At 49.3% G+C, this 17862-nt stretch overlaps 1 protein-coding gene across 7 annotated transcripts in view; it reads right to left on the reverse strand.

Moving 5' to 3' along the window:
* Nucleotides 1–17862, reverse strand: part of ROR2 (receptor tyrosine kinase like orphan receptor 2) — a 221327-nt gene that overhangs the window by 73402 nt on the left and 130063 nt on the right. The window lies entirely within an intron of this gene.

Raw genomic sequence — 17862 nt, forward strand, 5'->3', positions numbered from 1 at the left:
TTTCAGTGTGAGATGCCCCCCTCTCATCCTTCAGCTCTGTGCTCTACTTTCATCAAACCCTCCTTGCCAGGACACAGTGTGGAGCAAATCCTGTTCTCTCTGTTGTGACTCAGTTCTGTATCTGTGAGGTGAGTGACCCTTGGAATGGGAGAAGCAGCAGGGAGAGATATGCCACCCAGCAGAGACGCTCTGACCCTGTGCACCTGCAGATGCCTTCACAGAGACAGAGCACCCCCTTGGAGACTTGCGATTAAGAATTTCCAACAGAAACACCAAGCTAAAGAGAGATCTATTCCCCACCCACTCTGTCTCACACATGCCCTCGCTCCCTGTCATTCTGACTTGGCATTATTCCTTTTCTTGTTCAGAATCCACCTGTGTGGGGTGGAGCAAGTTGTGATGGAGTGGTTTTCGTTTTCTGCTGCAGTTCTCTCCCCCGCCCTGTGGAGGGTTCTCAACTCCAGTGGTTCTTCATGACACTGTCCCAGGGGACATTGCCAAAGCCCAAGACATTTTTGATGGTGAGACTTAGTAAGTGGCCCTTGGTCTCTCATGAGTGGCATCCAGGGACGCTGCTCACTCCCCACAACACACAGGACAGCCCAACATGGAGTATGACCGTCCCAAGTGTGGACAATGGCAAGATAGGAAGCCCGGGTTCCCCTCCAACAATGGGCTCTCAGCATGGAGGCGGCCAGCCTTAGGGCCGAAATAAAATCCAGCTATAATGGATCCAGCCATCAACTCTGCTACACCCTCTCACCACATGCACTCAGAAACGGAGCCGCCAGGAGGTTCTGACCAGATAAGGGCCATGCAGAGCCTGCCTCTGCCACCTACTAGCCCCGAGCCAGGGCAGGAAACACAGCTTCTCTGCCTCCATCTCCTTAAATACCAAGTAGGGACAAGGAAAGCTTTCTCCAGCTTACTGAACTGTATGCCTCACATTCCTGACACACAAGTCCATAAATGCCTGCTGTTTTCCTCCATCTCTCCCCCTTTTTCTTTTTTTTTTTTTTTTTTTGGCCAATCAGTTTGAGCTTATGTGGTTGCTCAGGTTAGCCTTGAACTCATGACCTCGCCTTCGCAAGCGCCACGACCTCCGGCCGGAGCCACTTTGGACCCCCTCTCCCCCTTTTTCTAATTTTTCCTCCTCTGACCACTCATTTGGGAAAAACCCCTGATGCGAGCAATGCTCCTGGCCCACTGTATCCCTCTCAGCAGGGGCCATGGCTCCCTTCTCAAGGGAGGCCCACACACAGTGGCAGCTGGCTCCAACCCCAGGTATGCGTGGCTGGGGTCCACCAAACCACGAGGCCACAGCTGTGGAGTGAAGGGAGACACATGGGGTGGCACAAGCCCCTCAGGCCTTACTTTCCTTTTGTGACTTTTGGACATTTGTTTATTCGTAACTCATCAGCCTCTTAGAGAATAATGCCATTGAGGATGTCACTGTCATCTGCAAAACACTGTTGGCCAACTCCTCTTTTAGCCAACGATGGGAACACCACAGTCGCTGGCTGGAGACCTGAAATGCCCAGAAACATCAACTCCTTGAGGATGCACATGGCCTGTCACCAGGGAGGGAGCAATTCATTTGTGGCCTCTCCCTCTCTGTGGTCTCTCCCTCTCTGTGGTCTCTGATTTGAGTTGCTGAGCTCACTGTATTAAAAGTGCTAACACAAAACCGAGGCCATCTAGGCAGATCAGCTTCCTGATCAGGATGGAAAACGTGAAGGGGCTAGGGACCAGGACACAGCACTTGGACATCACGTCCATGCACCACTTTTGTCCTCCAAGCCATTCCCGATGGCTTAATGTGTAGTTACGAGGCCACAGTAAAGTTCACAGCCCCGCTTCCAAAGAGACTCATTATTTATGCAAACACACTGCTCCTCCACACAGGCTCACAGACAGCAAGGAGCCCTTCATGGGCTTCGGCCCTGTTTCAAATATTTACCAAGATGGATGCCAAGTCTGACAACGTGTAAAAGTGGATGGGGAGAAAAGGCCTGGAACACTTTCTTCTTGGAGGGGAAAGTTTTGCAGAAATGAGGCTATGAGACCAATGCAGCCAGGAAAGGCCCCCGGGAACTCTGCTACCTATGAGTGCAGATGAAACCTACAGAGGGAGCAGAATCTCACCCCCTCCCGCCCCCACTTAAATGCTTGCTCTCATCATCATTTTTATATGTAAAGAATTCAAAGCATTGAGCAGTTTAATTGGACACTTCTCCATAATTAACCACTCTAACCCCAACCTTTCTGTCTTATCATGTTTCCATAGTTTACTCTTCTTTGTTCAACCTGGGATAGAGGCATTCAGCTCCAAACGCTGCTTTGAGTCTTCATTCTTCATGTGAAAGCTCCTATGTACATGAAAAGCTTACTAAATAAAATTTGCATGCTTTTCTCCTTGTCCATCTTTCTCAGGCCAGAAGCCCTAGGAGGGCAGAGGAGGAATTCTACCTCCCCTATACTAGAAATTGCTCTATTCCACAAGTTCACTCAGTACAGACAGACCCCACAGGAGGATGCTAATGAGTCAAAGGATTTTCCAGCAGCTTTGACCTCCCAAAAGGGTTCCCTGACTGGATGCGCTGAACGTGTAGCGGGCAGAGGTGAGCTCGGCAGGGCAGCATAAAGGACATGGCCTGAAATGTCTGGGGACCACTGTGCACAGCAGGCTCTCGGAGCCTGGGCAGATAGGCCATGCCCCAGTGAGTGCACTTTTTCAGGTTTGCGCAAGTGGACTTAGGACTGACTGACAGCCGAGCCCAAGCCATTTGGTAGATGGAAGCCCACCATAAACAAACCTTTTCTTAAATTTGGAAGGTTTTTGATGGAGCACTTGGCTCACTCGGCCCAACCTACCCTTTTATCACCCAGCAGAGCCTGTAGGCATTTGGATTTGAGACCCCTGCCCAGTCTCAACTGCAGGGAAAAGGAGCTACTTCCAGAGGCATCACTGTTTACCGCAGTTTCTCTGGGCAGCAATTTCTGCAAAGGCCATTTAAACATAGACAATTTCAACTACAGGGCTCAGCAAAGAGAAGGCAGCCAAAAGAGCTGGGGGAAGAGAGGGCAAGGCTTACAAAACACCAGTTTAAACAGCACCAGCAATGCCTCCCCTTCTGCCCAAGGGAAACAGACTGAATCCAGCCTGGAGTGGTGCCAGGTGCGCAGAAAGCCAAGGTGGAAAGAACGTGAGAGGTTTTCCTGGTTTTCCAATCACTGTGGAAGTGGAGGACCACCACACTATGACTCCAAGTGGAAGGCAACAGGTATTCAGGGGCCACACAAAGACAAAACCACCACAAAATGAACAATGCGCTTGAGCAGACATTTCCCCAAAGAAGACAGGTCAACAAGCACACGGAAAGATGCTCAACATCATCAGTCGTTAGGGAAACACAGGTCACAACCACAACAACAGGTTATCGCCTCACGCCCACTAAGGCCATCGTAAAAACAGAAAATGACAAGTTTTGGTGAGGAGGTAGAGAAACTGGAACTCCGTGCACTGCTGGTGGGGGCGCAAAATTATGCAGCCTCTGTAGAAAACAGCATAGAAAAAAATTACAAAGGAGGAGGCAACCCAAGTACCCTCGGGTCGGATGAACAGATAAACAAATGCGGCATGTTCCGTAATGCAATATGATTCAGACTTGAAAAGAACGAAAATTCTGTCATTTGGTACATGAGGGATGAACTTGAGGACATTAGGCTAAGTGAAATATGCCAGTCACAAAATGACAAAGACCATGTGAATCCACTTATGCGGACAATCTAGATCAATCAAATCCACAAAAACAGAAAACAGGATGGAGACTGCCAGGGGCCAGAGGCAGGGACAGGGAGTTGTTTAACGTTTCAGTTATGCAAGATGAAAACTGTTCTGGAGACTGGTCTCACAACCACGTGAATGTATCAGAACTGTACACTCAGAAATGTTTACGATGCTAAATTTTATGTTATGTATTTTTAACATAATTTTTTAAAAACCATGCAAAAAATGAGAATTCCACAGAAGGAAACAAAAAAAAAAAACCCATATAGAACATTTCAAGCAGAGAAGCACACTCTACTGATGTGTGTCCCCTCATGACTGCACACGGCCTTGCATAAGGGTCCTCGGGGAGACCACAGCCCAACATGGGTGAACATAGATGTGCCTCCCTTGTGACTGTGTGTGGCCTTGTACATAAAACCGACAGCTTATACTTTCCAGGGAGCTTCGGCCATTTCCACGAATTACTTCAACTGTGCAAGTCCTGCTTCATGGTAGGCCTTACAATTTTTGGTGAATGTGCAACCCCACGGCATAAAACACCTTGTTAGGGAGTTGACTTTGAGGCCACGTCACATATTTTCTGAGATCAGCGCTTCTCTGGGTGAAAAAATTTGAGATTTTGTTATTAACTTGCTATGACCCTAAAATCGCCAGAAACACACTCATTTCTGACCTTTTGACATTAGGAGAGTGCCTTGTGGCTCAGTGTACTCATCTGAAACTATGAACAATCATGGTATCATCCAGCCTTTGAAGTGGCTCAGCACAGAGCCAGGCCTGCCACACGGCTCTGCCAGGGTCCCACTGAAGCATGGCCACTCTCAAGGCTGGCAGCAGGAATGGCAGGAGGGGAGAACCGTCAGAAGGGAAGAGTTTAACACCACCTTTGCGTCTCTCTCTCCTGCATTCCAGAAACCCTCTGATTTAAAATGTTGAGCCAATTAACACGGTCTTAACTCCCAGAAGCAATTCTAACAGTGCGTGTGCCTGCCCCACAGCTGCCAAGGCCACAAAGCTGCCCTCGGGGGGCCTTTGCTCAGCAGCCTCTTATTAAACTCCAGCCTCATGGAACTGCCAAGCCCTGGAGTCTTCAAGTGCCAAGGGCTTAGCACCCCCTCAGCCATCCTTGGAGAGACTGCATGCTCATCTCCTGAGGAGAGAGAAAAGGCAGCTCCCGTGGGCAAGGCTTTGGCCAGGGTAGCAGAGCATCACGTGGCCTGGACTCTAGTTCCAGGCAGGCCTTCATTGTGCAGCTGCCCTGCCAACTCTTGCCCAGGGCTAATTCCTAAACTCCCATTCACCAACTAGGACCAATCTTTAGAGAATCCAAACTACAGCAATGATTCAGAGTGCGGGGCACAGAACTGCACTCTGAGATGAGAAGTATGAATGAAAATGGGCTGTCAGGCTCCTCTGTCAGTTGACTGAGTTATTTTTACCAAACTTAGCTGGATCACTCAAACACTGCCTTCTACTATCCAGCCCTCTATTACTGAACACCCACTCTCTAGGAAATTCCTTTTTCTTTCCTTTGTGATTTAAAGGCTGAAACTAAAATGCTTCATAGAAATAAGGTATGTGAACTTAACCCCCCTTCTCCTCACAGAAAAAGTATTTATTCAAAGTGCTTCCCATGGTAGTACAAAAATAGTATTCAATGATGACACACAATTTAAATGGCTTCTGGCCTTCCAAAGCCACATGACTGTCCTCAAGTTCCCTGAGGGTGAGGCCCCTCAGAAGCCTCGGGACCACTGCTCATACGATCACACGAGCCGCTGCTGCCAGCACCACCCTCAGGCCTCTAGACACCTTTGCTCAGTCTGGGACAGTCACATTGCCACGCGGTTCTATTCATCCACTTTAAGAGACTGCGTTAGGGGCAGAGGAGAAGAGATTTGAAAGACCGTCATCCAGCATTTCTCCTCCCAGCCTGGCCCAGGTACACAGCCCGGTGAGGACCCCAAGACATAAACTCATGGCAGTCAGTAGCTGCTCCTGGGATTCCAAGTTGTCCCATCAGCCCCTCTGCTTCCATTAGTTTTAGCTTCGCTCCTTTTCTTCTGCTGCCCCTGAACAACAGTCTCCACTTCTCAGCTAGAGCAGGAAGCCTAGACAGGCTGCTCCTGCTAGCCGGAGGGGCACACACTCTCGGCATGAAAGCTGGACATCTAAATCACACTCACAAACTGAAGGAGTGGCAGATGCCAGCGTGACCTGGGCACGTCTTCACAGGATGGCAGGACAAGTACATGTACACACCCACGCACATGCACACACACATGTGCACACACATACACGCACATACGTACACCTTTCAACCCAACACAGAGCGCTGAATACGGAAGAAGAGGGATGGGAAGATGGAAGGCCACTCAAAAACGTCCAACGAGATTGCATTTCTTCACCAACACTGCCCTCCCCTAGCGGGTGAAGGTACAGACTATGCCCAGATGACAATCCTTGCAGAGACACAACCAATGGAAAAACACAACCTCTCACCACTGCAGAGAAGCCTAAAGCTTCAATAATAGATTTGGGCAGTTGAGGATTCAGTGCAACTCAATAAGCTTGATTTTAATTTGATGATAAAAAGTACAACTGCATCCAATGTGTCTGTTCAAGGTAGAGCTGGCTGCTTTGTGCGTTCAGGTGTGGAGAGGTGGAAAGGAACAAGCATGGCTTATTAGCAGAAATAGGGAAAGGGGGTCTCTCAGCACAACTGGGCCACTCTAACAGCATACCACAGATCAGGCAGCTTATAAGTAACAGAGATTTGTTTTCAGTTCTGGAGGCTGGAAATCCTGATATCTAGGCACTGGTGCATTCACTGTCTGATGAGGGTCCACTTCTTGGCTGACAGACAGTACCTCCTGGCTGTGTCTTCACATGGCAGAAGGAGCAAGGGGTCTCTCTGAGGCCTCTTGGTTAAGGGTGCTAATCTCATGTATGAGAGTTCCACCCTCCTTACCTCACCACCTCCCAAAGGCCCTACCTCCTAATACCATCACCTTGGGAGTGAGGCTTTCAATAGAGGCGTTTTAGGGAGACACAAACATTCAGACCACAGCAGGGGGCAACTGATTGGAGAGATGAAAACATCAGGCTGGACGCGGTGGCTCACGCCTGTAATCCCAGCACTTTGGGAGGCCGAGGCGGGTGGATCACGAGGTCAAGAAATCGAGACCATCCTGGTCAGCATGGTGAAACCCCATCTCTACTAAAAATACAAAAAATTAGCTGGGCGTGGTGGCGCGTGCCTGTAATCCCAGCTACTCGGGAGGCTGAGGCAGGAGAATTGCCTGAACCCAGGAAGCGGAGGTTGCGGTGAGCCGAGATCACGCCATTGCACTCCAGCCTGGGTAACAAGAGTGAAACTCCATCTCAAAAAAAAAAAAAGAAAACATCAATTTCTATTTTGGACCTTGTGATACTATGATCATATTGGGTTTTGTCCACAGTTCCTGGCTCATAATTTTTTGTTATAATGTTAGGGCGCTTTAGGCTTCAGAAGCATGCTCAGGAACCAGAATCTCTCTCTGACCTTGTCCTGCCCTCCTTTCACCTGCCCAAAGCAGGACTTAATCAGACTGTGGGTTATAAAAGTCTCATTCCAGAGGGGTCCTGCCGCATACCCTGGAAGGCTACGTAGAGAAGTCAGAAAGAATTTGAATAGACAGTCCCTGCTGCGTTTAGATCACACCCTTTTTATCCAATCACGTTTCATCATGGTTGTCCACGCTGCATCCTGGACAACCAATGAAGTCTCCATGAAAAGCCCAAAGGACAGGGTCTGGGGAGCTTCCTGAGAGATGAACACACGGAGGCCAACGGGAAGGTGAGGAACCCATCCACGTGCTGGGAGGGTGGTGCACCCCAGCTCCACAGAGACAGAAGCTCCTGCCCTGGGACGTTTCCAGACCTCACCCTGTATATCCCTTCATCTGGCTGTTCATCTGTATCCTTTTATCCTTTGTAATTATCCTTCATAATAAGCCAGTAAGCCTAAGTGTTTTCCCTGAGTTGTGTGAGCCATTTCAGCAAATTAAAGAAACTCAAAGAGGGAGTTGTGAAAACCCCAACTTGAAGCCAGTCGATCAGTCAGAAGTTCTGGAGACGTAGACTTGCAACCAGAAGAAGGAGAGGTGGTCTTGTAGAACTGAGCCCTCAACAAGGAGCAGGGAGGATCAGAAGCTACCTCCAGGTAGACAGTGTCTAAACTGGACTGGAGCACACCCAGTGGGCGTCTACTGCTTATATGTGTGGAAAAAGCTCCACATTTGGCCACAGAGTCTTTGTCTAGTTGGTGATTGTTGCTGCGGTGTGAGAGCAGAGGAAAAATACATGGGAGTTTTCCCAAAATAGGCTTGTTGGGGAAGTCAGTGAGATCACTGTACACTATGACATGGCGACCCTCTCCAAGCTGATCTGCCAGATGACACTGTCCATTTCTTCTATGAAAGGCGCTGGTGAATGAATGCCTCTTGCACCAGCTAAGACTTGTGCTCACCCAGGGTTAGCTTGGTTGCAAACCTGTCTATTCCAGTTTTATTACTATAATTATGTTGTTTAGGTGACTACTGCAAAATGCGACGTCACCTGACAGCTAACAAGAAGAAAGTTATTTCTGTAAACACTAAATGGAATTAAAGCTAGGTTGCTAAAAACAGTTATTGTGCACATGACAACAGTAAACCAACGGAGTGAGGGGGTGAAAAATCTATTAGGATCCTGCATTTCACAAGTGTGTAAGAGTTTTTGCCCATTTTAGAGAAACTGAAACCTGGGAATCACTAAATATGCACTTTGAGTGTGGTTGCTGTGAGAAACGTGAGGTGGCATTCCAATCAGTAACCTTCTCCTCAATTAAAATATTCATACATTGGCCAGGCCCAGAGGCTCACGCCTGTAATACCAGCACTTTGGGAAGCCAAGGCAGACAGATTACCTGAGGTCAGGAGATCAAGACCATCCTGGCCAACATGGTGAAACCCTGTCTCTACTAAAAATACAAAAATTAGCTGGGCATGATAGTGTGCACATAATCCCAGCTACTCGGGAGGCTGAGGCAGGAGACTCGCTTGAACCCAGGAGGCAGAGGTTACAGTGAGCTAAGATCATGCCTTTGCACTCCAGCCTGGCGACAGAGCAAGACTCGGTCTCAACAACAACAAAAATCATAAATTATCATGCATTGTGAATAAAGTAAAATGTGTGAAGTATTAAACTGTTTTGGGCTGTCATTTGAAAATGGGCATGCCTTAAGGGATGAAAGGTTTCCTCTCCCCTAATATTAAATCAAATCCTCTTGCCTCTGTGATGCACATCCCTATAATTGGCTTCCTCCAGGGGTCCCCAAATTGTCTACAGTATCACTCCTCCCTTCCATCTCTCCTCACCAGGTGGTCTTTTATGCCAGTTGAGAGTACTTTTCAGCTGACCCCAACTGTCTGCCACTGTGACACACCAGGAACAGTGGGCTCCAGGCACACAGCTTTTCTCTGTCTTCCGTTATTTCAGCTTCTTTGCAAATGGCCACATTCATTTTCACAGTCACTGTTACGGCAAAAGCAACAATTTTGCTTCACAGTTCTCTGCATGGCTCTTAATAGCCACTGACCCCTCGGTCCCACAGAGAGCAGGGGGTGGAGGAGTGTAGCTCACAGTTTGTACTGACCAGGCAGGTCCAAGGCCAAAGCCAAATCCTGCTCAGAGGCTAGCAGCACCTGCCAGTGTGATTCATTTTTAGTTATTCACAGACATGCAGCAACATCTTCTCTCAGGGAATCTGGGGTCTAGCCAGCAGCGAGAGTGGGCAGGGGTCATGGGTGTCCTGCCCACCATGTTTAGAGCCCACGTGCCCACAGACCAGGTCGGTGGGGCTCCCAGCTCCACTGCCACTTTCAAGGGCACTGCTACCCTTTCGGGGAATGGGAACGGCATCACCACAAACTGCCCTCAACACATCCTGACTCAGCAACGGTGTCCAGAAAAGCAGGAGGGCAGCTGGAACTGAAACAAGTGCTTCTCTCACACACCACTTGCGTCAACTTAGTAAAGCTGATTTTTCCTTTTTTTTTTTTGAGACGGAGTTTCGCTCTTGTTGCCCAGTCTGAAGTGCAGTGTCGTGATCTCAGCTGACCACAACCTTCGCCTCCTAGGTTTAAGTGATTCTTTTGCCTCAGCCTCCCAAGTAGCTAAGATTACAGGCATGTGCCACCACGCCTAACTAATTTTGTATTTTCAGTAGAGACGGGGTTTCTCCATGTTGGTAAGGCTGGTTTCGAACACCCAACCTCAGGTGATCCGCCCACCTCATCCTCCCAAAGTGCTGGGATTACAGGCGTGACCACCACGCCCGGCTGTAAAGCTGAATTTTCGATGCACCAAGGAGCAAGGGAGACTCCATGCACACTGCTCAGCAACTAAACCCACCATGCTGCACAGGACAACCCAGCCCTGCCCTACAGATGCCCCAGGGCAAGACAGCAGGCACAGGACCTCCTCCCCCCATGCCAGCGGAGCCAGCACCTACAACCCTGGGCTGAGACATTTCCCACCATGCCCAAGGCTATGGTGGTAAGAGAATCAGAATGGGGTCTATAGTTTCCTGAGGTTCACCAGGGCTTGGCATTGGTACGGGCTGGCTTCTTTGGGAAGAGTTGAACAGCTGTGCTATTTAGTTTATGGAGCAAGCCAGACATGTTGTCAAGCGCTTAGGTGAGAGGATTCAGGTGGCAAATGTGAGAAGCCGTCAGCAAATGCCTCCCCAGAGGCAAGTTTCAAGCCCGAAGCACCTGTGGGACTGACGGGTGCGGTTTTGCCTTCTGCTAGAGCAGATCTTTTCCGGGGTTTACCTCCTTGTAAGACACGATCATCTACTTCTGCAGGCAGTGCCTAAACACGCCAGCCCAGCTGAGACCCTCTGCTCTGCACTTCAGCTCCAAGCAGGGCCAGGCCCAGGCCCTTGTGTTCTCCACTGTCAGCGGCAGCAACACCTCAGTGAATTCCACCTGAGATGAGACGGGATATTCACACAAGGCACCAGTCTGCTCACTCCCGGTGAGGCTCATGCTCAGCAATAAATGCTGCCACGAGGACAACTGCAGGCAGCACTGGGAGCCATGCGGTCTGTGTCACCAGGTGTGGCCTGGACTGGAGGGACCACTCGGGCCTCTGCTTCCCCAGAGAGCCCAGGCCTGCAGATGACACACAAATGGAATGCACCCCTAATTAGGACCCCATTTCGCTGTGGGAGGGGAGACATGGACACCGTCATGCTGCACAGGGGCTGGAACCTAAGCCCCACCTGGCACAGGAAGGTACAAGGACAAGTGGTATTGAGTCTGGTGTCACATGTCACATGGTTCTTTTCTCAGCAGGACTATAAGATGCAGTTTCTCATCAACAGAGCAAGTGACAAACTCACGGGAATTCACACTCTCTTCAGCCTGAGAGGCTGGCAAGGAGGAAAGGGACACTGGCTCTGGCAGCTAGGGGACAGGAAGCAAATGCTCACACTAATCTTTCCTTCCCATACCTCCCCCAGGCCAGGCCAGCAGCGCTGGTGGGGGATAGACTGCCAGCATCTCTGCCAGCCCTCCCCGTGCAGCAGCAACAGACAAAGGTGGGAAATGCTGTCCCTCTAGGAGTACCCGGGCCCAGACTGCACAGGGACCGCAGGGGAGAACAGGGCCCACACAGGGACATCCTTCTATGTGTGGCCGGGGGTGCTCCTTCAGCCTGTGTGGAAAGCTGGCCATCACCCCAGGTCTGACCCAGCATGTCTCCAGTGACAGGGCTGGGGTCTCCAAGGAAGGGGCTTTGTTAATCCTGCCTTTATATTTTCTGTATTTCCTGATGTTTTGACATCTAGGACCTTGCTGATCCTAAAGAGATGGCCCCTCTTAACCTCTCAACTGCTAGGACTGGCCAATTCCCTAGAGAGAAGCACTCATGACCTGCCAGTGGACCTTCATGTGGAAACCAACCACAAAGAAGCCACCCAGCTTATGCAGTTTTCACACCCCAGGCCACCATTCCCTGGCCACAGTCATCCAGAGCCAGAGATCCAACCGCCAGGGGCAGGCCCACACCTGAAACCTGCTGACAAGCCTGCCCTATTTCCCCACACTCCCTCGGCCTCTTGCTGATCTCAGTGTTGCCTGAGTGGGCCCTCATAGTAAGCCTCCTCCTTCTAGGGTCTGTGACACCAGCCATTTCCATGTCTGTGTGTCTTTATATTCCTGGGTAAAACAGATCCTGGCACACTTTAATATAGGGTCTTGCTCCCCGGGGGATCCCCCCCGCCCCACACACACACTCCGAGCGCCTGCCTCCTTCTTACTCCGGTTTGGTCTTACTGGGGGCTGTCCAATCTTTTGGCCTCCCTGGGCCACACTGAAAGAATTGTCTTTGGACGCACATAAAATACACTAACACTAATGATAGCCGATGAGCTTAAAAAAAAAAAGAATCACAAAAAAATCTCATAATGTTTTAAGAAAATTTAAGAATTTGTATTAGGCCACATTCAAAGCCATCCTTGTTGGCCCCTGGTGGTGCACAGGCTGGATAAGCTCGGTCTCAGTGTTCCACTCACTTGACTCCTCATCTCTGCTGAAATCTACACAATCCCTTCGGCTCCTTCTGTGTGTTTGTGTGAAATCCCTACATCACATCTCTTGCAAGTAGAGATGCAGAAGAAAATAGGCAGATTTAGCAAACAGCTTGTAAAGATCACCAGATCCTTCTATTTTTCCCAAGGTTTTGTTTGTTTTGTGAGACAGAGTCTTGTTCTGTTGCCAGGCTGGAGTGTCGTAGGGCAATCTCGGTTCACTGTAACTTCTGATTCTCTGGTTCAAGGAATAATCCTGCTCAGTCTCCCAAGTAGCTGGGATTATAGGCATGCGCTACCATGCCCAGATAATTTGTGTATTTTTAGAAGAGACAGGGTTTAACCATGTTTGCCAGGATGGTCTCAAACTCCTGACCTCATGATCCACCCGCCATGACCTCCCAAAGTGCTGGGATTACAGGTGTGAGCCACCACACCCAGCCCCAAGCAGGTAATCTTAAAACAAATATATCCTCAGGCTCCTGTGCAGGGGCCGGGCATGTGGGGAGAATGGGATGTCAGGGGAGACCTCCGAAGCTAATCCACGGATTGGCAATGACTGTGAAAACCAGCATCGAATGTTTTTTCCAACATAAGACAGACTCAGCACCTCTGGCCTGCACCCCCCCACACATGTGTGGGCCATCGCACACACTGGGGCCCACTCAAACAGGCCTTGGATTGGAGCCGTGTGTGTGTGAACTGCGCCATTAGTGGAGAGAAACCCAGTAATCCCTCATACCCAGGGGACTTTCTGCCTTGCCCCTTTCTCCTTGTAAAGAAAAATACTTAATTTTATAGGTCTTCAGACAGTTCCTACTTTGGCCAAAAAATAAAAAGAGGCAGGCTTCACTCTACCCTTTAACCAAAGAGAGATCCAGCCAAAGACTGTGTTGACTTACAGAGCTCAATTTCCTATGTTCTGAAAGCCATGAGCATTAGGCTTTACCTGGAACCAATGTTTGCGGTTCTTTTGCACGTGTTCATCTGTCTCCTTACCGTAGAATTCACCTTAATCATATGCCTTTGCGGTTTGCCCTTAAGTATTTTTTCAATACTCAGAGAAGAGTGGCTAACCAAATGCAATCTTTGATACAAAGTTCATCATCACTGCCCACAACAGTCCTGCCCGTCAGCACCGGCCACCTAGGTGACATTTACTTTTAGGGGAAAAAAAAAAGTTCTGGCAGGTGCTGCCCTCTCAAGATTAATTCTCAGCAAAGGAAATATAACAAAGTTCTTCTTCTGGCACAATGACAAAAAGACACATAAACGAAATGCCGGCTTTCCACAGTTTACATCACTCACACCCCTTGCTCTACAAGGGCCTACAAATTACAGCTGTTGATGTTTTCCCATAACCTAAACTTTCACTCTACAGAACTCTGACTTGTCTAAATGTATTTATACTCTTGGTAATGGAGGGCTCATTATTTACACTGGTTGTTTAAACAGTAACCAGATTGTTTGGGGCTGACGCGTCTGGGTCAGGATGGGTTTGCCGTCTGTGGAACAGCACTCAGGGCCCGCTGGGTGGAAGGAGCCACAGAAACTAGCCAGGTGGGAGTGGGAGTCAAGAAAGGGGCTTTGTGAACTGAAATGAGGTCTATGCTGTGGATCCTCGATGAGCCAAAGGGCAATGTGATATCAGAAAACACCAACTCCGGAAACCCAACTGGCCCCACCTCTGAGCCCAGAGCAGACTCTGAAAGATTCCAGCATGCCCCATTTCCTCAACCGTGCTTTGACACTCCACATGAATTAAGGGCCTCCTCTAGTAACCTCTCTGAGAGTCCTTTCTGACTGCCTCCACCAAAACACTCCATTGTAACCTTTAAGTTCTCAGGAGAGTGTGTTAATAGCCTGGGAAAACGAGGCTTCCCCATGCCAGAGGTCAGAAGGCCCTTGGACACTGGAAATGAGCAAAACTCACTCCAAAAACTGAAAGGGGACGGCAAGAATGAGAGCTGAGAGCCCAGGGGGCATGGTGGCACTGAAGGCTAATCCTGAACTACACTGCATTTTCCCTCCTAAAGGAGAAGATATTGCAAAACAAGATGTTCTGTCAAGAAGAAAAATGTTCCAGCCAGGTACAGTGGCACGCACCTGTAGTCCCAGTTTCTTGAGAGGCTAAGGCAGGAGGATCACTTGAGGCTGGGAGGTCGAGGCTGCAGTAAACAGAGACCATACCACTGCACTCCAGCCTGGGTGACAGAGGTAGACCCTGCCTCTAAACAGAAGAATAAAAGAAGGAAGAAGAAAGAAGGAAGGAGACTATTTGAGGGAGAAAAAAAATCAAAGTGAAAGAAACCTTGACCTATTTTTGATCATGGAAGGCATCCTCCACCTCTAGAAGTCAACAGCCTGGTTCTGTCACTTCCCCAGAGAACAGAAATCACTCCGTCCGTTCATCAGAGGCCACACACACTTACCCACACGCACTCCAGGGAGAAGAGTGCCCACCCACCATGCAGGTACCACAGGCTCTGGAGGGCCCTGGCATGACAGTGTCACCCTAGAATCTGGTCACCTCCATGACTGCCAGCTGCTGACAAGCCATGACTTCTGAACATAAAAATAACATCACCATAAGTGATACCACTAAAGCAGGCCAGCTGTTAAGTACCACACTTTGGAAGAAATCCACAAATTAATGACAAAAAGTTTACTTCAGATCCCCGACGTTCACAAGCTCCCTCATGAAGTCAAATGGTAGGACTAATATTACCACCATGTGCTAATTTCTTCTTTGTACGATAAAAATGACAGGGCTCTGCCTTTCAAGGATCTGGGTGATGGTGTGAAGACAAGAAACTCCCAAGGGAGGAGCCAGTGTGCCCAGGAACTAATACACACCGCCGGCATGGCTGGACAATGGGCCTGCGGGCTGTGTAAAACACAAAACAAAGACAATCCAGGTGGAAGCCAGGCCCACTGATTTCCAGGGGCTTAGAGAAGCATTCTGGGTCCCCTCCTCATCCTGCAAGGGCTGACTCGGTTGGTGACAATGCCTCGAAGCACCTGCAAGCGTTTGTCCCCACCAACGGCTCAGGATGTGCCCTCTCATTGCCTGCTCAGAAAACAGGACATGCAAAAATGGTTAAGAGCTCGAAGGCAGAACCAGGGTATACACATATTTAATTCTTGTCGGGAATTGAGGAAGCCTCCTTACCGAACGGGTCTGAGAAAAAGTTCATGATTATAAGAGTATGTTTCAAAGAGGAAATCCAATAATGTCCCAAAACTACCTTTTTCCATAATAAATGATACGCATTACATTTTTAAATGATCTATGGCTTCCAACATGCCATGTTACAGATTCATCATTTGTATAAAATGATTTTTCTCTTACGATCAGTTATTTGGAATACTATGGCTTCCTCTCAGGAGCAAAGAAACCACAGGCATTTTCATTCATAATAAAAGTTATCACATGGCTTGAAAAATAAACTTTAAAGACAATTACAATACATGGGTCAAAAAACGGTGCTTGAAAGAGAACATTAAATGTTCACAGGTAAAATGAGTACAACCAGACTGAGCCATTAAATCAAGATCCTCCTGCCTTTGACAGGCACATAGTGAGTTACAGGATTTTCACTAATCCTCAAATAAACAGCGCAAATACTGTTCTTAACTCAGAAAGTACCTGCTGGCTATTGAGAGGTATTCTTGACAAACAATGTGATAGCACTGTAACTGTCAGCCTCCCTGAAACCCATGGTGTTTGGGTAAATTCCCTGCAAAGGAAAACTATTTCACAGGATGCCGAGGGCCACTCTGCAATGCACAGTAGCTCCCAAGGCCCTTCTCAGTTGATCGAAGGATAGCATCACATCCCTACGCAACACCCAGATGTATGGAGATGGGCGTGTCTCAAAAACCCAACAGCAACACAAAACCACCAGAGCCCGTGGGAGGGGTTGCCCTGAGACTAGCTCCCACGACAGAAACGCGGCCTGCCCCATGGGACCCTCCAGGCCACTGTCTATCTGCTCACAGTCACCTCCAAAGCTGGTGCACCTCCTCTCAGAAAACACTTCTCCGTAAACAGTAAGCAGCCTCACCTTCTACCCAGTGGCTCGAGGCAAACACCTGATGCCATCTGGCTCCCCCTTCCCCGGATCCTTCACAGACGGTCCATCAGTTGTCAGTTCTACCCCCAATACAGGTCTCGGACCCAGTGTCCCCTGTCTTTCTCCCTGGGCCTGCCCTCACAGCAGCCACCAGTCACCTTGCTCACTGCTGTGGCCCGGCCATACCTCCACGCTCTACCATAGTACCCAAATGTTCACAGCCACAGGAGATCCTTCAAAAGATCAATCAGATCACTCTCCTCCTTGCTGAAACCCTCCCAGGCATCTCCACCTACCTCAATTAAAGCTCCAAATCTTCACCAACCCCAGCCAAGGACCTGCCCAAGCTCTTTGGGCAGGCTTGCCTCCCAGAGAGTAACCCCCTTGCTCCTCTGTCTGCTCATAGACCACCCACACTCTTTCTTGCTTTGAGACATGGACACTCCTGCTTCCTCAGCCTTGCCCTGAATGCCAGCTCTGCACCCCATCCTGGAACTGATCTCCCTGCAGAAGCCACCTCCCCCACCAGGCTTCCTACCCATGCCACCCCACACCTTCCTGCTCTGGTGTGCAGGGCCCTCCCTGGCATCCGAGATCCCCTCCTTCAGTGGGTCCTTGTTTACCAAACCACCACCACCACTAGAATTGCCTGGTTCTGCGTATTTCCAGGGAGATGACATGTCAGTCCCCAGAGGATTTAAACATGACATAAAGGAGCAAAGGTGTGGTAGAAGGGGGGAAATATCAGCATTTACCACTCACCATTGGTTTTCAGCCCCACTTCACAAAGACAAGACAACACTTGGAGAGAAAGCGATAACCATCCCACAGCAAAGCTGCACTACCTTAAGTTGACATCATCTTCAATCTCCTAAAAATGTGACAAAGCATTTTAAGAGGTGTCTTTTAACTGACCATCTACACTTTCAAATCACTTTGAACATCTCAGAAGGAGAGATATAGACCACCTGTGGGAGATCCATGGGCTGTGGCTCGACCTGCGTTCTAGAAACTTCCCTCTCTCCCACTCCGGGCCTCTGAGCAGGCAGAGGGCAGGGATGACATCTGCCATTTCAAACACAACCCCAGGGAATCAGTGCTGGTGAGGCGGCTGGCTTGGCATTTCTCTCAGCCAACCTGACTTCTGAAATAGAATTGGGAAAGAAGTTGACTTCAGCGAGGAAGAGCAGAACTGGACTATCCCCACCCCGAGTTCATGCCAGAACCCTGGCGTGCCTCTACCGAGGAGGGCAGGAGACCTTCTGTGGGGTTCAGGGCTCCTGGTAGCTCCCAGACCAGTGCAGCTATAGGACCACTGCAGGTGGTCATGCAAGACAGAGCCAGTGACCTGCAAAACAGAGATGGTCTCTACCCAC

The sequence above is a fragment of the Callithrix jacchus genome, chromosome 1 (assembly GCF_049354715.1).
Source record: "Callithrix jacchus isolate 240 chromosome 1, calJac240_pri, whole genome shotgun sequence".
Taxonomy (NCBI): domain Eukaryota; kingdom Metazoa; phylum Chordata; class Mammalia; order Primates; family Cebidae; genus Callithrix; species Callithrix jacchus.